This window comes from Symphalangus syndactylus, chromosome 3 (assembly GCF_028878055.3).
Source record: "Symphalangus syndactylus isolate Jambi chromosome 3, NHGRI_mSymSyn1-v2.1_pri, whole genome shotgun sequence".
In the NCBI taxonomy this organism is placed as follows: domain Eukaryota; kingdom Metazoa; phylum Chordata; class Mammalia; order Primates; family Hylobatidae; genus Symphalangus; species Symphalangus syndactylus.
The window spans coordinates 50,222,245-50,248,707 of record NC_072425.2 but is presented as its reverse complement, the minus strand read 5'-3'; the positions used below and the strand labels follow the sequence as shown (position 1 = coordinate 50,248,707).

General features: G+C 43.9%; 1 long non-coding RNA gene and 1 pseudogene across 1 annotated transcript; one reads left to right on the top strand and one right to left on the bottom strand.

The window, feature by feature from the left end:
* The window catches only part of LOC134736190 (leishmanolysin-like peptidase), a 45,438-nt pseudogene extending 30,061 nt beyond the window's left edge, over positions 1 to 15,377 (top strand).
* On the bottom strand, positions 7,739 to 11,911 carry LOC129479174 (uncharacterized). The gene is made up of 2 exons (XR_010120017.1): positions 11,505 to 11,911; positions 7,739 to 11,351 (listed from the first exon to the last, which is right to left on the bottom strand). It is a non-coding gene; the product is annotated as an uncharacterized lncRNA (long non-coding RNA).
* Positions 15,378 to 26,463: the final 11,086 nt, after the last annotated feature.

The window sequence follows — 26,463 nt, the reverse complement described above, 5'->3', positions numbered from 1 at the left end:
TCCTGGCTGCAGCTTGTGCCTCCTGTCTCCTGCACCCTCCTGGGGCCACACCTTGACAAAGGTGACTTTGGTCAGCTCTCTGGTCCAGACCCCCCAGGTGAGGTGGGCAAAAGAGCACCTGATGGAGCCTCCCGGTCCTCTCATGAGCCTATGGAAGATGCTGCTCCCATGCTCTCCCCGTTAGCTTCCCCAGATCCTCAAACCAAGCATCCTCAGGATCTGGCCTCCACCACATCACCAGGCCCAATGACCAACTCAGTTTCCTAAGTGCCTCCCAGCCACCAGAACCTTCCCTTCTCCTAGAATACTCCTCACCCGAGTCACCTGCACTTTTCCCTCACCCACCACACACCCCTGATCCTCTGGCCTGCTCTCCGCCTCCTCCAAAAGGCTTCGCTGCTCCTCCCCTGTGGGACTCCACTCTGATGACTCCATCTCACTGTGACTCAGTGGCACTTCCACTGGGCACCGTCCCTCAAAGCTTGTCTCCACGTGAGGATTTGGCGGCTTCTGTCCCAGCCATCCCAGGCCTTGGTGGCTCAGTCAAGTTTCTGCCTTCTCCTGGTGGCAGGAGACTACCAGAACCTGGTGAGTCTTCAATTCATCAGTCCAGCAAGATCATCTTTCCCGCCACCCACCAGAGACCTGTCAGATGGAATCTGGTAGACCCTTTTTGCTCAGCTCTGATGGCCAGAATGTCGTGGGAATACAAGTCACAGAAATCAACATTTGAGAGGAAAAAGAAAATGATGGATGATTTCCAAAACAGCCCACAAAAGCACTTGAATTCTTTGGGGAATTTGGTTAAATCATTGGATGCTGAGCAGGACACCACAACCCTAAAACCCTTCTGGAACATGGGAGAGAACTGGAAATAGCTGCCCAGTCCTCAGAAGCTCTCAGATCCTAGGCTCTTGCAGGGAAGTTTTCAGAAGAATTATAGCCAGCTTTTCTGGGGCCTCCCCTCTCTGCATAGCAAATCCCTGGTGGCTAATGCCTGGGTCACTGACCAGTCTTACATCCTTACATCAATGAAATGTCCAATGTCTGCCCAATTCAAAGAGAGACTACAATGTCCCCACTGCTTTTCCAGGCCCAGCCCCTGTCCCATCTGGGGCCCGAGTCCCAACCCTTTATTTCATCCACACCCCAATTCTAGCCCATGCCTATGGCTCAGACCCATCTTCAATCCTCTTAGTCCTATCTCCTGCTTTTCCATCCCCAATTAACACTGGAGTAGCTTGCCCTGCATCACAGAATAAAGTGCAAGCTCTCTCCCTCCCTGAAACTCAGCACCCTGAATGGCCTTTGTTGAGGAAACAACTAGAAGGTGGGTTGGCTTTACTCTCTAGGGTCCAAAATTCTCAGGACGTCTTTAGTGTCTCCACTCCTAACCTTCCCCAGGAAAGCTTGACATCCATCCTGCCTGAGAACTTTCCAGTCAGTCCTGAACTCCGGAGCAACATACTGAAAAGTGGTTCATTCAACACCAGGGCAAGATCCAAGAGTCTCTGGATCTTATGCAGCTTCAGGACAAATCGCCAGGGACAAGTCAGGCCAAGGGCAAACCCAGGTCCTGGCAGTCCTCCATGTCCACAGGTGAAAGCAGCAAGGAGGCACAGAAGGTGAAGTTCCAGCTAGAGAGTGACCCATGCCCACATCTGGGGCAAATTCTGGGTGAGACCCCGCAAAATCTATCCAGGGGCATGGAAAGCTTCCCAGGGAAGGTTCTGGGGGCGACCTCTGAGGAGTCAGAAAGGAACTTGAGGAAGCCCTTGAGGAGTGACTCGGGAAGTGATTTACTAAGACTCACAGAGAGGAATCATATAGAAAACATCCTGAAAGCCCACATGGGTAGGAAGTTGGGCCAGACCAATGAGGGCTTGATCCCCGTGAGTGTGCATCGATCCTGGCTTGTTGTCAACCAGGCTCTTCCTGTGTCCAACACCCACGTGAAATCCAGCAATCTAGCAGCCCCGAAAGTGGGAAAGCCAGTGTGAACATAGCCCAGGTGCTTTCCTTCCTTGAGCCGTGCACTCAGCAGGTGCTGGGAGCCCATATTGTGAGGTTTTGGGCCAAACACAGGTGGGGTCTAACTGTCAGGGTCCTCAAGCCCATTCAGTGCTTTAAACTGGTTTCATCCTTGTGCAATACACAGCTTGCTGGTCCCTCCTCAGCCACCTGTGAATCTGGGGCTGGCTCAAAAGTTGAGGTGGCCATGTTCCTTAGAGAGCCACCAATGGCAAGTCTGAGAAAGCAGGTGCTGAGCAAAGCATCTGTTCACATGCCAGAGAGTCTTCAGGCCTCCTCACCTGCATGTAAGCAGTTCCAGAGGCCCCCGCGAGGGATCCCATCTTGGAATGGTCATGGGCCCTTGAAGTCTTCTCCAGCTGGACAGGAGGGCAGGTGGCCATCTAAGCCCCTCACATACAGCCTCACAGGCAGCACCCAGCAGAGCAGGAGCTTAGGAGCCCAATCTTCAAGGGCTGGAGAGACCAGGGAGGCAGTGCCGCAACCCAGAGTCCCCTTGGCAACCTGTGTGATGGCAAACCTCCAAGCCACAAGTGAGGATGTGCGTGGCTCCAGGGACCAGCAAAAGCTCTCTACTCCCTAGAATGTCTGTCTCCCAAGATCCAAGAAAGCCGTGTCTTAGGGAGGAGGTTGTTAGTGAATTTGAGCGTGGAATGGCCATGACGTCAGAGATCCAGCCTCAAGTTTCTGCCACTGTTGTGCTCCTTCCAGATGGGCAAGCATCTGTTCTGCCCCATGCTTCAGAGAATTTGGCTTCTCAAGTGCCCCAGGGCCATCTCCAGAGCATGCCTACTGGGAACATGCGGGCTTCCCAGGAGCTACATGACCTCATGGCAGCCAGAAGGAGCAACCTGGGGCACAAGGGGCCCAGGAACCCAAACTGTCAAGGCTCATGCAAGAGCCAAAGGCCGATGTTTCCCCCTACTCACAAGAGTGAGAACTCTAGGAAGCCCAACTTAGAAAAACATGAAGAAATGTTTCAAGAATTGAGGACTCCTCAATTTATCCCAGGCAGGAAAACAGAAGACACCCATCAGAATGAAGGCGTCCAGCTACTGCCATCAAAGAAACAGCCTCCTTCAATAAGCCACTTTGGAGAAAACATCAAGCAATTTTTTCAGAGGGTTTTTTCAGATAAAAAAAGCAAGCCAGCACCAGTCACTCCCAAGAGCCAAAAAACAGTAAAAAACCGATCATGCATGTACAGCAGCAGTGCTGAAGCTCAGCGGCTCATGACAGCAGTTGGACAGATACTGGAGGAGAAAATGTCACTTTGCCATGTGCGCCATGCCTCAAAGGTAAGTCAGCACCAACAGCAGTTTCAAGCCCCAGTCTGTGGGTTTCCCTGCAACCACAGGCACCCGTTCTACTCAGAACACAGCAGAATGCTGAGCTACGCAGCCAGCAGCAGCAAGCCACCCTCAAGAACCAGCGTTGTCTCATCAGAGACAGGGAAATCGGAGATCAACAGACCTTGAAAAGTGTCCAGTGCAACAATGAGGGCCTTCACTGTCCCTCTTTCTGTCAGCATTTTAATCACAACTATTTAACAAGTCTCTACAATGGTCCAAACTTTCCCTCATCTTCCTGTCTTCTTCCAAGTCCTCCAACTCTCCAACCTCTGGCTGTTAGCCACTTCTGAACCTGCTTTTACATTTTCAGCTATCTTTGTCACAGCCTGGCAATGTAGAAGGGGGAAAAAAAGGCCATTTTCAGGGGCAAACTTCAAGAAGACTTCAGATATTTGCATTAAAAAGAAGACCAGTGTTAATAGAAAATACGATGGGGAAAAGTCACTGAAGGCATTTCATAGCTTCACTTCGCAGTACTAATTTTCTATATGATCATAACAAAAGGGGTTTAGTTGGCTCATGGTTTTGTAGGCTGTAAAGAAAGCGTAGTAACTTCTGCTTCTGGGAGGACTGAGGAAGCCTCCCCATCATACCAGAAGGACAAGCAGCAATAAAATGTTTCATATGACAGGAGTAGGAGGAAGACAGAGAGAGGAAAGAGATATCACACCCTGTTATACAACCAGATCTCATGAGAACTCAGTGTCACAAGGTCAGCATCAAGAAGAAGGTGCTTAACCATTCGTGAAGGATCCACCACCCCAATCACCTCCACCCCCAACTGTTTCCAGGCAGAAGCCTGATGCAGAGGCAGAGCCTCTTGGAAAACCTCTACTAGGGTAGTACAGAAGGAACATATGGGCTTGAAGCCCCACGCAGCAGGCCACCATCCTCGATACCCCAGATTCATAGACCCACCAACAGCCTGCACCCTCAGTATGGAAAAGCTACAGGCACTCAACACCAGCCCAGCCCATGAAAGCAGCCATGAGGGCTAAAGCCTGCAAAGCCACAGGTGCACTGCTCTAGTAGTTTCCCATGAGCCTCTGCCTCTGCAGCAGGTTACTCCCCCTTCCTACTACTCACCACCCTCCCATCACCCTACAACCAGGCTACTCCTCCCCACCCTCCCCACCCCTTTCTCCTTACACCTCCACCCACCTCCCATCCATGATTAAATCACTTCCCACCAGGTTTCACCACCAGAATTTGGGATTACAATTCCACATGAGTTTTTCTAGCGAAACACAGCCAAACCATATTATTCCGACCTTGACCCTTCCGAATCTCATGTCCTTCTCACAGGGTAAAATACAATCATGCTTTTTCAAAAGTTTCCAAAAGCCTTAACTCATTCCAGCATTAACTCAACTATAAAAAGTTCAAAGTCTCATCCAAGACAAGGCTACAGTATCTTCTGCCTATGAGTCCCTGAAGTTAAAACGGAGTTCTTGTCTTTCAAGGTACAATGATGGTACAGGCATTGGGTAAGCTTTCTTAATCCAAAGGGAAGAAATTTCCCAGAAAAATAACACAAATGGGACCACAGGCTCATTGCACATCCAAAACCCAGCAGACCAGTATTCAATCTCACAGCTGCAAAATTATGAAGAGAACTATCAGAAGGACAGCATTAAGGAGATGGTGTTTAACCATTTGTGAAGGATCTGCCCCCACCCCTGCCTTTCACCCCCAACCCCACCATAATTCCCCCCAATTCTCCCCACCACCCCCACCTTCCAACTTCCACTCTCCACCATGATTAAATCACCTTCCACCAGCCCCCACCTTTAACATTTCCCATTACAATTCCACATCAGTGGGACACAGAGCCAAGTCATATTATTCTATCCCTGTCCACGCAAATCTCATGTCTTTCTCACATTGCAAAATACAATGATGCCTTCCCTACAGTCCCCCAAATCTTAACTCATTCCAGCAAATGTCCAAAGCCCAAAGTTTTATCTGAGACAAGGATACAGTCCCTTCTGCCCATGAGCCTCTGAATTATAAAGCAAGTTAACTACTTCCAAGGTACAATGATTATACAGGCAATGGGTAAGCATTCCCAGCCAATAGAAGAAAAATTGCCTGAAAGAAAAATAAACACTGAAGGGACTCACAGGATACATGAACGTCCAAAATGCAGCAGGCCAGTCATTCAGTCCTACAGCTCCAAAATCATCCTTTTGGAATCCTTGTCCCACATCCACGGCACAGGGGTGTGAGGGCTGGGTTCCCAAGTCTTTGGGCAGATATGCACCTGTGGGTTTGCAGCGATCAGTCCCTGCTGCTGCCCTCATGGACAGGGCTGGTGTTGAGTGCCTGTAGCTTTTCCACACAGAGGGGGTAAGCTGTTGGTGGGTCTATGAATCTGGGGTTTGGAGGATGGTGCCTCCCTGTGTGAGGGCTTCAATCCAATACGTCCATTCTTTGCTGCTGCCTTAGTAAAGGTTTCCATGAGGCTCTGCCTCTTGGAAAGGCTTCTGCCTGGACACCCAGGCTTTTCTGTACATCCTCTGGAGTCTAGACGCAGACTCCCAAGCGTCTAGTCTCTTGCTCTGTGCACTTGCTGGCTTAACACTATGTGGAAACCACCAAGGCTTGGAGCCACCTCTGAAGCAGTGACCCAAGCTGTACCTGTGCATCTTTCAGCCATGGCTGGAGCTGGAGCTGCAGGGATGCAGGCAGCAGTGTCCTGAGGATGCACACAGCAGTGAGGCCATGGAGCTGGCCCAGGAACCATTTTTCTCTTCTAGGCCCCAGGGCCTGTGACAGCAAGTGTTGCTGCAAAGGTCTCTGAAATGCCTTCAAGGCCTTTTCCCCATTGACTCGGCTACTTGCACTGGGCTCTTTTTAGTATTTTTTAGTATTTTAGTATTTATGCAAATACTCTAAATGTTCCCTAATTTTCCTCCTGAAAATCAGCTTTTCTTTTTGACCATTTGGCCAGGCTGCAAATTTTTTAAATTTTTGAGCTCTGCTTCTCATTTAAATAGAAGTTGCAACTTGAGGTCATTTCTTAGGTTGCACATAAGAACACAGGCTGTTCGACGCGGACAGGACACCTCTGGAGCTATGCTGCCTACATGTTCATTCCATCAGATACATCCTAAATTATCACCCCCAAGCTCATAGTTTCACAGATCTCCAGGGCAGGGTCGCCGTGCAGCCACGTTCTTTGTTAAGGCCAATCAAATGTAACTGTGGCTCCTGTTCACAGGAAATTCCTCATTTTCATCTGAGACATTGTAAGTCTGGCCTTTGCTGTCCATCTTGCTGTCAGACTTCTGATCACAAGTATTTAACAATTCTTTCCAGTGGTCCAAACTTTTCCTCATCTTGCTGTCTTCTAAGCGTTCCCAACTCTCCCAACCTCTGTCTTTTACCGACTTCTGAACCTGCTTCTACATTCTCAAGATATCTTTATCACAGCCTGGTAATGTAGTAAAAGAAGAAAAGTCCATTTTCAGGGGGAAAATTCACGAAGGCTTCAGATATTTGCATGAAAAGAAGCTGAGTGTTTGTTGCCAAGACAATGGGGAAAAGGCTTTGAAGGCGTTTCATAGCTCCACTTCACAGCACTAATTTTGTGTATAATCATAAAGAAAAGAGGTGTAATTGGCTCATGGTTCTGCAGCCTGTAAAGGAAGCATACTGGCTTCTGCTTCTAGGAGGACTCAGGAAGCCTCCCAATCATACCAGAAGTCCAAGGGGCAAGGAGATGCTTCATATGGCAGAAGTAGAAGCAAGACTGAGAAAGGAAAGAGGTCCCACACCCTGTTATACAACCAGATCTCATCAGAACTCCGTATCACAAGGTCAGCATCAAGAAGATGGTGCTTAACCACTGGTGAAGGATCCGCCCCCCCACACCCACTTCCACCTCCCACCGTTTCCAGGCAGAAGCCTGCTGCAGAGGCAGAGCCAGATTCATAGACCCACCAACAGCTTGCACCCTCACTGTGGAAAAGCGACAGGCACTCAACACTAGCCCAGTCCATGAGAGCAGCCGTGGGGGCCAAAACCTGCAAAGCCACAGGTGCACTGCCCTAGTAGAGGTTGTCCATGAGGCTGTGCCTCTGTAGCAGGTGACTCCCCACTCCCACTACACCCCACCCTTCCAGCACCCTACAGCCAACCTACTCCTCCCCATCCTACCCATCTCTTTTTCCTTCCACCCCACCCACCTCCCATCCATGATTAAATCACTCCCACCAGGCCCTCATCCTTCTTTCATTCTCTAATCCCTCCAAACCCTCCCAATCTTTGTTTGCTACCCACTTGGAATCTGCTTCTACTTTTTCAGGTATCTCTATAGCAGGTTGGCTATGTAGTAATAACACAAAACCCAATTTAAGGGGGGAAAATTCAAGATTTCAGAAATTTGCATACAAAGAAGCCCTGTGCTGATAGCCAAGACAAATGGAAAAAGGCCTTGAAGACATTTCACAGCTCCTCTCTGCAGTTCTAATTTTCTGTATTATTGTAAATAAAAGAGGTTTCATTGACTTGGGATTCTGCAGGCTGTGAAGGAAGCATAGTGTCTTTTGTTTCTGGGAGGAGTCAGGGAGCCTCCTAATTAAACCAGAAGGCCAAGGACAATGAGCTGTCTCCTATGGCAGGAGTAGGAGGAAGACAGAGTGAGGAAAGAGGTTCCACAGACTGTTAAACAACCAGATCTCATGAGAACTCACTATCAGGAGGACAGCATCACGGGGATGGTGCTTTATCATTCGTGAAGGATCTTCCCGCACCATTTTATGACTAAATTTTTTTCCACCTAGGCCCTGCCTCTAATGTTAGGGAGTATAGCTCCCCATGAGTTTTGATAGGGACACAGAGACAAACCCTATTATTCTGTCCCTGACCCCACGAACGTCATGTCCTTCTCACATTGCAAAATACAATCATGCCTTGCCAGCATGAGTCTTAACTCATTTCAGCATTAACTCAAAGTTACAAAGTCCAAAGTCTCATCTGAGTCAAGGCTACAGTCTTTTTTTCCTATGAGCCTCTGAAATAAAAAGCAAGTTCACTACTTCTAAGGTACAATGATGGTACAGGCATTGTGTAAACTTTCCATATCCAAAAGGAAGACATTTCCCAGAAAGCTTCTTATTTCTATCTGAGGCCTCCTCAGCCTGGCCTTCACTGTCCATGTTTCTGTCAGGACTTTTGTCACAACCATTTAACCAGTCTCTAAGATGGTCCAAACATTTTCTCATCTATCTGTCTTCTTTTGAGCCCTACAAACTCTTCCAACCTCTGTCCATTACCTAGTTCCAAAGCTGCTTCCACATTTTCAGGTATCTTTATAGCAATGCTGCAGTCCTCATTTGCCATTTTCTGTATGATTCATTTTGAAAAAGAGGTTTAATTAGCTCATGGTTCTGCAGGGTAGACAGGAAGCATAGTGGCTTCTGTTTCTGGGAGGCCTCAGAAATCTTTCAATCTTCATGCAAGGTGAAGAAAGAGTTGTCTCACATGGCAAGAGGAAAACATGCAGAGTAGGGAGGTGACATAGAGTTTTCAATGACCAGATCTCATGAGAAGTCACTCATGATTGTAAGGACAGTAGCAAGAGGATGGTGCTAAACCATTCATGAGAAATTTGCCTTCCGGATTCAATCACCTTATACCAGGATCCACCTTCAACATTAGGAAATATAATTCAACATGAGATCTCGTGGGGACACATACTCGAATTGCATCACCAATCTTGGAATATAAAGACATCCACAGCAGGCTTTATCCAGCCAGCTTCTTTGAGACTCTTCACAGGGTTTGAGGTCTACAGCATATATACTAAAATATTCATCCTTCAAAAAGCAATAAAATAAGTGGTATCATTCTTTCAAAAGTTACAATGGTAGCGTAGGAATTCATAGCATGGTTTACTTCATGTTTGCTACTCTTTCTATTCTATCACCATACTAACTGTTTCCTACACAATTCTACATTCAGCTGAGTTTCAATTAAGAACAAAATCATCCTTGTCCTACCACCAATAGCTGGCACTAGCTCTTTGCCAGTGTTATTATTCTGCTATAGAAAGTATCCCTGAACTGGAAACAGTCCACAGTGGAATATCTAGTCATTCAACACTATCAAATCCTGGGTGACTTTTTGAAAAAACAGTATCTCTTGTTGCAAGAAATCCTGCATCTGTGAGTTCATGTCTCTCACTTGAATTGGATGGAAGTGGTGAATTTCAGCCAAAGTGTCCCAAAAAATCCTGTTCCTGTGATTCTGACGTTATCAGCCTCTGCACCTCTGTCTTCCCTTCTGTCACATGTTGCCTACTCTCCATGACTTTGGTAAGAGCTTCCTTGTGTATGTGGATGATGTCCGGGATGTTGGTCTGGTGTCCCTGAGATAGTACTAAGAGGGCCATGACTGGGTCCAGTTCCTGGCTGGGCTCATTGGCAAAGAGCTCACTGATGGTGTTGAAGGCATCTCTGGTGAAGTGATGGCCTGTTCCAGCTCCAAGGCCTGGCTGAGGTGGAAGAAGAACTGGCTGCCTTCTGATGCTCTTTCTTAAAGCCTGTGACTATGATCAACTTGCATGTCAACTCATTGGCTGTGAAGTTGAGCTGAGTGCCCTGTTGTCCATCTTCTTGGTGAAGCACTCAAAGCCATCAGTTTTGCTCTCCCACTCCTAAAGGTTGAGGGCCACTCTAGGGGTGGGCTCAGGGTCAGGAAGAAGCTGGAACTCACCACCTCATCCTTCTCAGCCTTCCTCTTGCCCTGTCTCCAGGCTGTCTTTTCAGCACTGGTGGGGAACATCAGGAAGTGACGGAAGATGTGGCACTATGCCTGCACCCAGAAGCTGGCTGTGTGGTTCATCTACCAGATTGGGCCCTTTCTGCACTTGAACATAGAGTCCTCCTCAAGATGGCCTGTGGTCTGCCTCTTGGCACCCGAGAAGCCCACAGTGCTGTAGGAGCCCTGATGCATGGACTGGAGCCCCAAAGGCAGCGCACACCCTGCTCCTGAGCCTGCTGCTCATTTCCTCTATGTGGCTCCATTTGCAGCACAGTTGTTGCACTGAGGCCTGTGCATGCCAGGCAAGGCCAAGCTGGCTCAAAGAGCAACCAGCCACCTCTGCAAGGGTGTGCCAGGAGCAGGTGGACCAGCCACCAACCTCACTCGCTGCTAGTCAGGATAAATCAGTTATTCTGCCCTGGAGGTAGGGCCCCAGTGCCATCTGCTTTTCCTCAGGGCTCCACTCCATCAGCCATCAGGTGGTGGTCACTCAGGCTGTGGGAACCTGGCCATCCCTGTTTCCTTGAGTAGGTGAGGTTGGTGGCTGGTCCACTGGCTCCTGGCACACCCTTGCAGAGGTGGCTGGTTGCTCTTTGAGCCAGCTTGGCCTTGCTTGGCATGCACAGGCCACGGGTACTGACAAGCTGCTCCGAGTGAGCTTGTCTTATCTTGGGCCAAATTCTAAGTCTGGCCAGGGCCACAGAAGGCCGAGTCCCCTGGGTGGTAATCCTGGCTGCTGCAGGGGGGCCCATGGTGCCCCTCCCCTCCCAGGGCCCAGGATGAGGCCCGACTGGGACAGGACCCTTTAGGTATGGGACTTGTGCCCCAGGAGGGGGGCTCTGTCACACAGGTTGGGTGAGAAGATGTATGGCATGCTGCTGGCTGCCAGGGCTGTTGGGATGCACGTTCACCCTTCCCTCCAGGGACCTCAAAGTGACCAGCTTCCTCTTTAAGAATGATTTCCCAAGGCCAAGGAGACATCTGGGGCTGCAGGGCAGCTGGCCGCATGCTGCCCTGGCTTCTTCCATGTTGTGCTCATCACTACCCACCAAGGGGGGTCAGATGCAGGCACCATGCAGGGCGGTTGTCTCTGGACCTGCATCTTGGTTATCATGGAGCCGGACTGGGCCTGGTGACATGGTCCTGATGGGCTTGTCCTGGGTGGTCACGGGTGATCAGAAAAGATGCAGAATGGAATTGCTGCGAAAATGAATGAGATGACTGTCAGCACAGAACAGGCACCCGGTGAGTGTTCAGGGATTACCCTCAGTAGCTGCCCAGAGGCCAAAACCACCCACCTGATAGCGACTGTCCCCAAGCTAGGAGGAAGAGAAGAGAGCAGGTCCCACTCACCTGAGTCTAATCAGGCAGCTGTGTTGAGATGTGCCTCTCAGCTAGAAAATGGTCCTTCACGCAGAGCCACTCACAGACACTGCTGTGTGTCTCTAACTGCTCCACAACACAGAGGCGATGGGGGCTCAGCAACAGTGACATTGTGGGTGACACAACCCACCACAATGGGAGCCTGCTTGGGTCAACAGGGCCCAGAGTCAGTGTCCTCTATCCCTTGAACTGACATGTGTGCATGCAATGTGTTTGTGCATGTGTGTGTGCCTGTGTGTGTGCGCGCACATATGTGTGTGTTTGTCTTGCTTCTCTGGCCAGGCCTAGCTTCTCCACTCACGAATGCACCCAGGTCCTCATCACTGTCACCACAAGGGCCCGTGGCCAGCATTAGAGCCTCTACAGGTGCTCCCCAATCTCTGCCCTCCCCACCCATGGTGGTCCTGAGGATGCAGACAGAGGAGGGGCACCGGGTAGAGCAGAGAGGGTTGGCACCTTCTCTAGGTGGAACGCAGGTCATGTGTAAAGTTGTAGGTCTGCCAAGCAGTGCTGGATTCAACACATCTTCTCACCTTCTCTTTCCAACCACCCTCCAGGGTGCCCTGACTCACCTTCCCTACAGATGGAGGCAAGGAGGCTCCACAGACAAACCCTCTGCCTGAGGTCATATAGTGGCCACCTGGCCAGGTTCCTACTGACCAGCTGCCCCTGACCAGGTTCCCACTGAAGAGGCCCCTAATGACCACTCCTCCAGTGACCAGGTCCCACTGACCAAGTCCCCACTGACCATGTCTTCCTAACCAGGCCCGCACTTAATAGGCCTCATGGGCCAGACCCCACTGGCCAATTTCTCACTGATCTGGTCCCCACTGCCCAGGTTCCCACTGACAAGACCACAATTTACCAGGTTGCCACTCACTCGACCTCCCACTGAACAATTCTCCATGGATCAGTCCCTAGCTGACCAAGCCCCCTCTGACCAGGCCCCTAGTATACTGTATAGGCCCCATCAACCAGTTTTTCACTATTTATGTTCCAACTGATCAGGCCCCACTAATAAGGCCACCAATGACCAGGTCCCCCGACTGACCGGTCTTCCAATGAGTAGGTCGCCAGGTTCCCACTGATGAGGCCTTTACTGAGGAGGCCACCATTAACCAGGCCCCTGCTGATCAGGTCCCAACTGGCCAGGTCCTGATGACCAGGTCATCTCTGACCATGGTCCACTGACCAGGCCCCTGAGCAGCGGTGCTCAAAGATTTATTACAATGACCCCTTCAGTTCACAGACCCTCCCTCCTGCTTGTGTGCCCAGAGGACAGGCCCAGGGGGTCTCTTTGGGACACAGGCTTTCCTCCAAGACACAGGGAGAGACAGTTGGCCTCAGGCTCCAGGTGCCCAGTTCCACACTCACCCCCAAAGGTCCTCTGGGCCCATCTCAAAGGAGACAGTGAGGTGGCCTGGCACTGCCTGGACACGCCATCTACCCTATTCCTGAGTGTCAGAGTGTGAGGAAGGGAGGGACATTTAGCAGATGAGACACTCTGTGCTGCTGGGTCTCCAAGGGCCCTTCCCACAGAGCCCCAATCTAAAGACACAGCACAGAGGCTACAGGAAGACTAATCCACAACCTTTGAGGCTGAGCCAGGGGACCACATGAGGATGGTCCCCAGAGAGCCAGAAGGCCCTTTGCTGGTTTCTTGGTACCTCAGTGGATGCGGCAGCAGTTCTTCTGTTGGACACTAGTGAGCGCATGCTGGGGAGGGCTTGCCTGTGCTTCCTCAGTGGCTCCACCTCTGCTTCTAAGAAAAATTACCCGTTCCAGGGCTCGGGCAGAGAAAACACAAGATTAGCTTAGAACATCTTGTGCCAGAAAGTAAAAAAGTCCTGCCAGAGTAACAGGGACAAATCAAAAAGACATAAAGTCAGCTTGAAATGTCTACCACTGGCCTAATCTTGGGGAACTGGACCACCAGAATCATGAGCTTTCCCTTTTCCCTTATTTATTGGTTTTATTTCTCCATGTAGAACAAAGAAGAGAATAAGAAAATAATCATCTGGCAACCATCATAGTAATAATTGTTCAAACACAAGTCATCCATGAAATGCTAAATCTAGTGGGTTCTGAGGAGTAACCAGATATTTACAGAGCCTCAAAGTATCTCCATACAAAATACGGCTGAACTACAAAAAGAAAATCATAACATTAGCATGGACAAACCTGGGAGTACTCCTTAACTCTCCTAAGTCATAAAAACTGTAAAATGCAAAGAAGCCTTCAATGACCTTTACTAAAGTATCAACGATGACTTGGTTGTTTGGCTGTTTAAACAGCTGACATTTGGGCAATTTGAGTATGTCAAACTCAATAATACTGGTTTTCATTTGCAAGATCCACTTAAAACTTAAGGAGGCTAAAAAACATCATTTAAAATACCCTATAAATTATCATCATACATATGATACAAAAATATCCTACTTCAGTAAATATTGTAATGTTATATATTTTATGAGAAACGATTAAAATGCTGTGTAAATAGCCCAGTAATAAAGTTTTATAATCTTTTAAATCATACGATTTTTCCTTAAGACTTTATGGTTAAATATTCTCTTCATTAGATGTGGCTTACCAGTGGATTCTAGAGAAGAAAGTAGATGGGAACTAGTGTCCAACACAGCAACAGCTGGAAAGAAAAAAAATTTATGTTCTTTACCTAAAACTCTTCAGTTAATTAAGTGTGAGTTTAAAAACTAAAGAGTTGAGAACTTTATCAGAGTTAATAAGAATGAGAAATTTGTATATACATTTACAATACAAAATTACTATTGATAATTTACACATGGCATTAATTCTAATTGTGTTTAAATATCAGAGCTTTTTCATTATTCATTCATGTAAGCAACAGCCACGTGCTAAGGTACTAGAACCAGCACTGGAATTACAAGATGAAAATGGTATGGTCCACCTCCCAATAGTCATAGGCTATAACCTAAAAAAACAGACGGGCAGGCAAAGTCCATATAGAGTCACAGATACCATGACAGGTATACAGCAGGGCACTACTAGAACACACAGAAGGGACATGATCCCACTTTTGTGTCAATATCATTGGCTTTGTGGTGGAGGAGATACATAGGTTGATACCTGAAGGACAAGGAAAAGCTTGCCAGATAGAGAGACGAGAGGAAGGCAAAGCGCCTGAGGTGAGGAAGAGCCCTGAGGAGTTCCACTCCATCCAGTTTGGCGCTGGAGCAAAGGGCAGAGTGGGGTAAGTGGTGAGAGACAAGGCTGAGTAACTTGACAAGAATCACATTGACATGGATGTTTTTATTTCATGGTGAAAAATTTGGAACTTTTCCTGAGAACAGATGTAAGCCAATGACACAGTAGATGACAGGAGATTTAAAATGTCACTTCAGGTGATTGCTTATGAAGGGTTATTGCTCAGCTAAGGATTTCTGAATGAGTCTGAAGTCTGTTGGCCTTCAGTCTCTACCAAAACCCTGAGAACTTGATGATGCCTTTGTTTTCTTAGAATCGTTTCAGTATGCTGGCTGACAGTTCCATGAGGATGGCAAAAATGAAGAAATTGTAGAGCCAGTGAAAAAGAGATGCATAGACTTCTTGGGAATTTTTTAAGCTATGGAACGTGATGAATTTATGGTGCATAAGCAAAGTCTTCTCTGTGAAAGTTTTTGTTTTCACATCTTTCATTAGATGTGTGTAAGAAAAAAAATACTTGACGTAGTACCTACTAACCCAACAATGAAAAGGAATGCCATTTGCTATTTACACTTTATTTCTAAAATAAACCTAAATTTAATTAATAAATTTTGGCCACATACTTCTCTTTGTTTCTCTAATTATTTGTTCTACACAGTCCGGCTGCATCTAAAATAAGTAAAAATAATTAATAATGTTTTAGTTAAACAAGGAACATTATCATGAAAATAATATATCACTTACAAAATGTGGCCTTTAGTATTTTTAGTGATTAGACATAACGAAGTTTGCTTAAATAGAAAAATAATCACATAAATAAAGTAAAATTTCTACTTAAGTTTAGATAACAGAGGATGTATCTGTGTAATGCTGTTTAGAGCAGTCTGACAAAAATACAGTTAATAGTGGTCTATTGCATATGCACGATTTTAGAAAGGTAGTGTTTTATTAGTACAAAGGTTAAACAATGGCCAGGCGTGGTGACTCATGCCTATAATCCCAGCACTTGGGGAGGCCAAGGCAGGCAGATCATGAGGTCAGGAGATTGAGACTTTCCTGGTCAACATGGGGAAACCCTATCTCTACTAAAAATATAAAAATTAGCTGGGTGTGGTGACACGCACCTGTCCCAGGGAGGCTAAGGCAGGAGAATTGCTTGAAGTCAGGAGGTGGAGGTTGCAGTGAGCCAAGATTGCACCACTGCACTCCAGCCTGGTGACAGAGTGAGACCCTGACTCAAAAAAAAGAAAAGAAATTAAATAATTAAAGTCATCTTTTGCAATGAATGCATTGCTTTGAAATTCTTAGCAAAACTCTGCCCTTTATAAAAGTTTAATCCATTTTTTACTTCAACAAATTTTATCCTAAAATGAAATTTATATTCTCTACTTATAGTAAACTTTTTTTATAGTAAATTTTTCTTGTTTTTTTTTCGAGTTTGCATTCTAAATTAAGGTGGTACCTGTGTAGGTTTCTTCCAAAGGTATATTGAGGGATGCCAAGGTTTGGAGTACAATTGAACCCATCACAAACGTAGTGAGCATAGGACCCAATAAGTAGTTTTTCAACCCTGGCCCACTCTGTCCCTCCCCGTTCTTATTTCCCAGTGTCTGTTATTCCCATGTTTATGACAATGTGCACCCAATGTGTAGCTCCCACATGAATGAAAACATGAGATATTTGGTTTCTGTTTCTGTGTTAGTTTGCTTAGGAGAGTGGATTCCAGCTGTATCCATGTTGCTGCAAAGGATATGATTTTGTTCTTTTTATGGCTGCATAGTATTCCATGGTATATATGGAATTTTCCAATCTACCTTGGATTTTCAGTCTACCTTGGGTACACCTGGATTGACTCCATGTCTTTGCTATTGTGAATAGTGCTGCAATCAAAATACATGTGCACGCATCTTTTTGTTACAATGATTTATTGTCCTTTCGGTATACCCCTAGTATAGTAATGGGTTGCTGCATCCAACAATCATTCTTAGTTCTTAATTTCCAAACTGCTCTCCCTAGTAGCTGAACTAATTTACATTGCCACATACGGCATGTGTTCCCTTTTCTCCACAGCCTCCCCAATATCGTTTTTTTTTTTTAATTTTTTAACAAAAGTCGTTCTGACTTGTATGAAATGGTATCTCACTGACGTTTTGTCTCGCATTTTTCTAATGATTAGCAATGGTAAGCATTTTTTGATATGTTTGTGGGCCACTTACATGTGTTATTTTGAGAAGTGTCTGTTCATGTCCCTTGCCCATTTTTACTGGTGTTATTTATTTTTGCTTGTTGATTTGTTTAGGTCTCTTATGGATTCTGGATAATAGGCATTTGCTGTATCCATAATTTGTGAATATTTTCTTCCATTCTTTAGGCTGTCTGTTAAATCCATGATAGTTTCTCATGCCGTGCAGAAGCTCTTTAGCTTAATTAGATCATATTTGTCAATTTTTGTTACTCTTGCAATTGCTTTTGAGGACTTAGCCATAAATTAATTGACAAGTATGATGTCTAGAAGAGTATTTCCTAGGTTTTCTATCAGGATTTTTATAGTCAGAGGATGTACTCTTATGAAAGAGAAGCACAAACCTTTTTTTTTTTTTTTTTTGAGATGGAATCTCCATCACCTAGGCTATAGTGCAGTGGTATGATCTTGGCTCACTGCAACCTCTGTCTCCTGGGTTCAAGTGACTCTCTTGCCTCAGCCTTCCAAGTATCTGAGATTACACATGCCTGCCAACATGCCTTGCTAATTTTTGTATTTTTAGTAGAGATGGGTTTCATCATGTTGGCCAGGCTGGTCTCAAACTCCTGACCTCAGGTGATCCACCTGCCTCGGCCTCCCAAAATGTTGGGATTACAAGTGTGAGCCACCGTGCCTGGCCAAGCACAAAGCTTTTAACATAAAAATGAAATGAACATTTTAGTGTTTTGTGTAATTCATAAAATGCAATTATTTTAGATTCTACTATATAATAAACATCCATATGCGGGGTAAAGTGTTTGGATGCCAATCATTCAGTTGTGATTATGGGTGAGAAGAGTTGAGATGGTGCAAATAAACTTTTTAAAAAATTTTTTATTTTCAAGACGGAGTCTTGCCCTGTCACCCAGGCTGGAGTGCAGTGGCACAAACTCTGCTCACTGCAACCTCCGCCTCCCGGGTTCAAGCAATTCTCTGCCTCAGGCTCCCTAGTAGCTGGGATTACAGGTGCCCGCCACCACACCTGGCTAATTTTTTTTTGTACTTTTAGTAGAGACGGGGTTTCACCATCTTGGCCAGGCTGATCTTGAACTCCTGACCTTGTGACACACCTGCCTTGGCCTCCCAAAGTGCTGGGATTACAGGCATGAGCCACCGCGCCTGGCTGGTGCAAAGAAACTTTAAAAGTGACGTGAGCTGGGCACGGTGGCTCATGCCTGTAATCCCAGCACTTTGGGAGGCTGAGGCAGGCAGATCACAAGGTCAGGAGTTCGAGAACAGCCCAGCCAATGTGGTGAAACCCTGTCTGTACTAAAAATACAAACATTAGCTGGGTGTAATGGCGGGTGCCTGTAGTCTCAGCTACTCAGGAGGCTGAGGCAGGAGAATCGCTTGAACCCAGGAGGTGGAGGTTGCAGTGAGCTGAGATGGTGCCACGACACTCCAGCCTGGGTGACAGAGTGAGACACTGCCTCAAAAAAAAAAAAAAAAAAAAAAATGTGGTGTGAACCAAAGCTAAACTACAATCAATTAGAGAGAAAGCCAAAGCATCTCAAAGTATGTTGTCAGTTATCAGGCAATAACATGCAATTTCTAAAACCTAACTTAAATGCAGCTTTTAAAGATATTTTAAACATGTCAGTTTAGCCACATTTATTGAATACAATTAGTAAATGGGTATCTCTTGAAAATAAGAGCTCCAGGGAATTAAAAAATGTAAAGTTCCCATTTCCTTTCTGTGTTAACACAGCTAATTATGATCTTTACTTAACATGCATAAGTCAACAGAACAACTCAGTATTTCACCAAATTAAAAACAAGAATTATATTAGAGAAATGAAACCCAAAACAGAAACGGTCACATAACTAACCTCAGTCAAGTAGTTCTTGCAGTTATTTGAAGTCTGTGGGTCTGAAGTAGGAATTCTTACAGGCATTTGGGGAATATATTTTCTGTTGAGTCCTGTACTATTAAGATTTTCAACACAAGGTGACTCTGGGTCTGGCCTCGTAGGAAGAGTGCTGAGAAAATATTTCACCCGCTCTTTCTGCATAAGGAGCTTGGTGCTGATCATTGTTATTTTCTTATTTGATCTGTAAAGAGAGCAAAGACAAATGCTTAGTGTTTCATTTTTCCTTAAATGATTCTTAATGACTTGCAGTTTTTAAAAACTTGCCCTGAGAGTAAACCAAGTTACCCAATAAACAGTGTTTTCACACCGAAGGTGTGTGAGAGCACACATGTTGTAAGGAATTATAATTTTAAAATCGTTCTAAAGAAGTACCTGTGTTTCTAAGGTGATTTCTACTGAACAAGCAGTTCAAACAAAGTAGACAGGGAAGAGAAATGGCTATCAGTGATGTCTGGCTCAAAAGGTAAAACTTGCTGCCTTCTAAAATGGCTCTAATTGTAAGATTCTGAAGATTCCATTAGAAATACTTGTATTTAAAGGGTAACAACATGGGAAAATGAATATGTTGATTTGCCTTGATTACAAGAACCACTTCACTAGAAGTAATTATATCAAAACATCATGTTGTACTCCTTAATGTAGGTTAAGAAAACTAAAATGAATGAAAAAAATCTAGGAATACTTGTGTTTAGTAAACCAGTTTTAGGTTTCACCCTTGTACATTTCACCCATTATCTAGGAACGATTAAACATTTGGCACTGAGGAATAATTCAGAGCAACAACTCCTAGGGGAGAACTAGATTGTCTGGTTGGTGACCAAAAAGAACTAAAGCGTCTCTGAAGGCAATTAGCCCCCAGCACTGTGACCAAGGCACTGGAGGTGGGGCTTGTTCTTTCTGCCTTCCACACACCCCTTCAGGCTGAACAAGGTGTTATTTTTTAACCACTTTGTGAATTACGCTTCTTGAAATTCCTGTGATAATTATTCCCTATTTCTCAAGGATGCCTTTCTGTAACATCTTGAAAATGTTACACAAATAGTCTTTCTTGAGGCATCCTCTAGTGATAATACTAAAGATCCCAATCAAAAAAGATTGTGCCCAGAGTAGCAGTACCACTTGACACTTTGGGTTTAGGTTGTGATCCACTGAAAAATAAATTAAACTCATTAGGCCGGGCGCGGTGGCTCACGCTTGTAATCCCAGCACTTTGGGAGGCCGAGGCGGGCGGATCACGAGGTCAGGAGATCGAGACCACGGTGAAACACCGTCTCTACTAAAAAAAATACAAAAAATTAGCCGGGCGCGGTGGCGGGGGCCTGTAGTCCCAGCTACTCGGAGGCTGAGGCAGGAGAATGGCGTGAACCCGGGAGGCGGAGCTTGCAGTGAGCCGAGATTGCGCCACTGCACTCCAGCCCGGGCGACAGAGCGAGACTCTGTCTCAAAAAAAAAAAAAAAAAAGCCGGGCGCGGTGGCTCACGCTTGTAATCCCAGCACTTTGGGAGGCCGAGGCGGGCGGATCACGAGGTCAGGAGATCGAGACCACGGTGAAACCCCGTCTCTACTAAAAAAAATACAAAAAATTAGCCGGGCGCAGTGGCGGGCGCCTGTAGTCCCAGCTACTCGGAGGCTGAGGCAGGAGAATGGCGTGAACCCGGGAGGCGGAGCTTGCAGTGAGCCGAGATTGCGCCACTGCACTCCAGCCCGGGCGACAGAGCGAGACTCTGTCTCAAAAAAAAAAAAAAAAAAGCCGGGCGCGGTGGCTCACGCTTGTAATCCCAGCACTTTGGGAGGCCGAGGCGGGCGGATCACGAGGTCAGGAGATCGAGACCACGGTGAAACCCCGTCTCTACTAAAAATACAAAAAATTAGCCGGGCGTGGTGGCGGGCGCCTGTAGTCCCAGCTACTCGGAGAGGCTGAGGCAGGAGAATGGCGTGAACCCGGGAGGCGGAGCTTGCAGTGAGCCGAGATTGCGCTACTGCACTCCAGCCTGGGCGACAGAGCGAGACTCCGTCTCAAAAAAAAAAAAAAAAAAAAAAAAAAAAAAAAAAAATTAAACTCATTAATATTTCTATTTAGGGAAATTTTGACAAGTAATTTTATAACAAGATCACTTTATTAATTATATAGCTTCAAAAATACTTAGTGAAAAAAACTAACAGATTAAGTTAACTACATGAGACTTTTCAGGGGAAAAAAGCCATACAAAAGCAAAAAAAAATAAAAAAAAGAGAGGAGAGACAGAAACTATCCTTGACTAACATTTTAAAGGTAAGATTATTTACTAACATTATTTTCCAAAATTACATTGTCAAATTAGCATTCACTTCCTACTAATATCCTGAAGCCATCTCACTAAAAATTATGCTTTCAAAACAAATTAATGAATTTAATTCATTTTCTATAAGTGTATGTTTTGACTTCATTAATTTTTTTGACATGGAATTGTTAGCCTTCAATGCTACTGCAAAGGCTTCCTTATATTCTTCTAATTCGGTTGTAACCTCTTCATAAGCAGTTTTCATTTTGGAGAATTTACGTTCCACATCTTTAAGTGTGAGTTCCTTCTTATTTAGTGAAGCCATATTATCCTTGTTTAACTGCTCTAATTGTTTTTCATATTGTGCTTGTTTCTAAAACAAATGAAAAGAATACACTTTTAAAACAATTATAACCTAATTATTACATGTTTGTTGCCTTTCATTTTGAGTCAGTGATACAAAGAGCAATTCTGAATATGTTTAAAAAAGAGGCTGAAGCTTAAAATGTTTATCAGCAATATAAAAACTAATAACTGAATTCAGAATTAAGTCTGATTTATAAAAATTTGAAATCATAATTATGTTAGTATTAATGTAATCTGGTCATATAAAAAGTAATAGAATCCATTCATAATTTTAAAAAGTGATCAACCAAAAATGTAGCTTAAGACCAATTCAAAAGTATCACATAATTTCTAAATCACAACTTTTTCTTATGCCAACTGGTCTTAATCATCAAATGACTCCATAGTGAGAATCATTACTCTGAAAGATTGATTTTATTATAATAATAATGGAAATTTAAATATTTAGAAGAAAAAACAGATGCCATCTTTTTTCTAGAACTCTACAAAGCAAATTGCTACAAGAGAGGCAGAGGAAACACAATATATACGTATCCAAAATATAATTTGCAGTGAAATAAATGAAAGTACATTACAGATAAACTTACCTGATTTAAAAAACTAACCTGTAAATGGATTTCTTATAATTTTTCTACTGTCTGCATTGCCCTTTCATCTAGCTCTGATTTGTATTCTTGTAGTTTACTAAGTTCTACCATATTGTTTTCCATATGTGTCTTAAGATTTAATATTTCTTCTTCCAACATCTTTTTATCCTCCTCAAGTTTTTCACATTCCTGTTGTACTTTTTTCATAGATAATAACTCCTGTTGAAGAACTTGATTGTCTTTAGCCAAATTGACACATGTTGAAGATACAGCTTCCTTCTCTGCTGTAAGATCATCAAACTGCATGAATAAAATAGTATAGCTTGATAATGAAGTAGGCTGAGAATAATCTAATACAAAACCAATAGCAACTTTTGAAATGCATTTACTTGCAATAAAATGTTATCTGTAATGCAGTAGATTCTTCAAATGTGAACCCTTAAATTACTCAGAATTTTAAGAACAAAGTAAAAGCTACCATGAGTCACAAAAATATACTATATACTATCATCATCTTTGCCACAGAACTTTGCACTTCATCTTACTTTTATTTTTCTGATAATTTATTTTTGTTCCTCCTTAAATGGCACTAAGTTATCTCTTAGTAAAAAGTATCTAACCCCCTTCCCTATCATTCCCCATATGTCAAAAAAAGTTTCAGAGATATCATATTGAGTTATTTAGGCCAAAGTCAATAAATGGCTCTAGGAATAAGACTTTGAAAATAATATAATACTCTATACTAGGCATGGTGGCTCATGCCTGTAATCCTAGCACTTTAAAAGGCTGTGGCAGAAAGATCACTTGAGGCCAGGAATTTGAGATCAGCCAGAGCAACATAGTGAGACCCCCATCTCTACAAAAATATTTTTTAAAATTAGCCAGGCATGGTGGCTCATGCCTGTAAACCCAGCTAGTTGGGAGACTGAGGCAAAAGGATGGCTTGTACCCAGAGTTCAGGGCTGCAGTGAATTATGACCACATCACTGCCCTTCTGCCTGGATGACAGATGAAGACCCTATCTCAAAAAAACACAAAATAATGAATCCAGTAAATAAGGATTCTGATGCCATAAGCCTTTGCTTAAACTGCAAATGTTTCATGCTAATTTGAATTGCATTTTAAGAAGTAATGATTCTTGGGGTAAAGGCCATAGAATACAGCACCCAGAAATAAATCCACATATTTCCAGCCAACTGATTTTGGGTGAAGGTGCCAAGAACAAGCACTGGGGAAAGGACAGCCTCTTCAAGGAATGGCAATGGGAAAACTAAATATCCATATAGAGAAGAATGATACTAGCTTCCTGTGTAACACAATATAACAAAATAAACTCAGAATCGATTGAAGACTGAAATATAAGGCCCAAAATTATCAAACTACTGTAAGTAAATATAGGGAAAATGCTTGAGGACATTAGTCTGCACAAAGATTTTTATGGATAAGACATCAGAAGCATAGGCAAAAAACAAATGATAGACAAATGGTACTACTCTTATATATACTCTTGTATATCTTGTATATCCAAAATATACAAGAAACTCAAACAACTTGACAGTAAAAAAAGAATCTGAGTTCAAAATTGGGCAAAATATCTAACTATACTTCTTTTAGGAAAAAAGAAATATAAATAGCCAATAAATAAATTTAAAAATGCCCAATATCACTAATCCTCAGGGAAATACAAATCACATCTACAATGTGATATAATCTTTCTCCAACTCGAATAAATTACTATCATTGAAAAGATTAAAAAAAAATGCTGGTGAGATTCCAGAGAACAGTAAACTCTTACATGCTGTTGGTGGGAAGCTAAATTAGTGCAGCCACTGCAGAAAACAACATGAGGTTTTCTAAAAAAATTAAGAATGGAACTGCCAAGGGATCCAGCAAGCCCACTACTGGGTATTCAGGCAATAGAAAAGAAAACAATAGATCAAAAGGATACCTGTCCTCATATGTTTATTGTAGCACTATTCACAATGGCTAATGTATGGAATCAACCTGCATATCCATCACCAAATGAAAAGACAAAAAACTGTGGCACACATACACAATGGAATACTATTCACCATATAAAGGAATTAAATCCTGTTATTCATGGCCACATGGATCAGTCTGGAGAATGTTATGTTAAGTGCAGACACAGAAAGATAAATACTGCACATTCTCACTCCTGTGTGGGAGCTAAAGAAAAATTGAGGGCTGGGCAACATGGCTGATGCCTGTAATTTCCTAGCACTTTGAAAGACAAAGGCAGGAGAATCACTTGAGGCCAAAAGTTCCAGAGCACCTGGGCAACATAGGGAAATATCTCTATAAAGTCAAAAATCAGATGGGTGCAATGGTGCATGCCCATAATCCTAGCTGCTCAGGAGGCTGAAGTATGAGGATCACATGAGACAAAGAGTTGGAGGCTGCAGTGAGCTATGATCAAACCACTGTCTCCTGTCTGGGTGACTACAGTTGCCCAGAGCCCAGACTACACTAGCAAGACCCTGTCTCTTAACAACAATAAAAAAGCTCAAAGAAGTAGGGGAAGGTAGGCTGGTTAATGGATATAGAATTACAGTTAGATAAGAGGAATGAGTTCTGGTATTCTGCGGCACTGTAGGGTGAATATGGTTAACTATGATTTATTGTATTTTTTTTAAAAGCCAGAAGATTGTAAATGTTCACAATTCAAAGAAATGAAAAATGGTTGAAGTAGTAAATGTGCTAGTTAGCTTGATCATTACACCCTATTTACATGTATCAAAATATCACTCTGTAACCCATAATTATGTATATATGTGTCACTTAAAACAAAAGAGAAGCTACATTGATCCCATTTAAAAAAACAGAATATGGGCCAACCTTACTGACTTCCTCCTAATGAATAGAATGCAGTAAAAGGGATACCATGTGGCTTCTCTATCTCGGACTGCTTTCCCTTGGAACTCAGCTCCCAGATTGTGAGAGCGCTCAGGCCACAAAGAGAACCTGGCAGTGCCAGTGTCAGTGTTCATGCTGCCTGCCCCAACCAAGGTTCCAGCCAATGGCCAGCATCAACCATCAAACACATAGGTGAGCAAGGCTTCAGATGATTCCATTTTCCCAACTGATCCGCTGTTCCTAGGGAAGCTGAGGGGGCAGAGACAAGCTGTCCTGGCCAAGCTTTTTCCAAACCACAGGTTCATTAACAAAATAAATGTTTTTCTTTTAAGCCACAAAACTCTGGGTAATTGTCAGAAAAATAAGTTTTAAAAAGAGACAACAGGAAACATAACTTATGCAGCAGAAAACAGTCTCCTTTAAAGTAGGATCTAATAAATGTTGAGGTTAATTTATTGATGGCAAACACTATTGAGAAGCAGCAGATAACCAGGAGAAAGACAAGCTGCTGAGGACGAACTTTTCCTAAAACTCCTTCAATTGTGAACTCTGATAACAAGGCAAGGGTGTCTCCTTACAATTTCCCCTCAAGTTAGGAAATAAGACTGGGAAGCAAGAAGACATATGATATGAAAAACAACCAGAAATACTTGGTTACACAATCAAAATCAGACATTTACCTGATTTGAATTAACTAAAATTCTAAAAGATAAGCTTTGAGTATTTATTAATCAACCTGGTATTTAATTTTTATTTTCCTTTTCTCAATGAGGAAATAAGGAGAACATTATGAAATGATTTTTAGTCTTCACAGAAGTAAACATAGTGTGCTTTGAGTGTTAAGAAATCAAATGCAATTTCTCCTTTACCTTACTTCAAGCTTGTTTGTTTGGAGAACTTCAGATCATCCCATCTCTATGTTATACCACAATGCTGTTATACCACAATGCATCTCTAGAGCACACAACTTGGCTCTGAAATTTTGAAAGTCAAAATACTAATCTACTATGTGTCTCTGATAAATTGCCTGAACATTACCTGATTTTGAAGTGCTGTGATCCTAAGACGCTTTCTTGGAATGAGTTAAACTTTATATTCCAAGAATCCTCTACTGAGCTAGAAAGCAGAGCTGTGCACCTCTGTTTTCAGTAAAAGGAGGTCAATACAGGGAACTGTGGTTTCTGAGAATGCAAGATCTGCACCAAGAAAAGGATTAGCCACAGTGCTACCCAAGAGAACCAGCTGCCAGGTGGAAAGAGGATCTGAGAACTGCAAGATGATGACTTCACTTGATTTCCACTGAGGAAAGCTGGCAGCTGAGACTTAAACTTCTCCTTCCTGGATGGTAAACATCTATGGAAGATTCTATGAATTATAATGAGTTAGCAAAACATAATGCACTAAATATTAGACTATGTCAGCAGATCCTGTGACCAAAACTTACTGAAAATAAAACTATAGTGAGAGGCAATGGAAAAGAGACTAAAGGTTTGAATGGAGAAAAAAGAAAGTGTGTCTTGTAGACCTGGCTTCCCATCATATCTT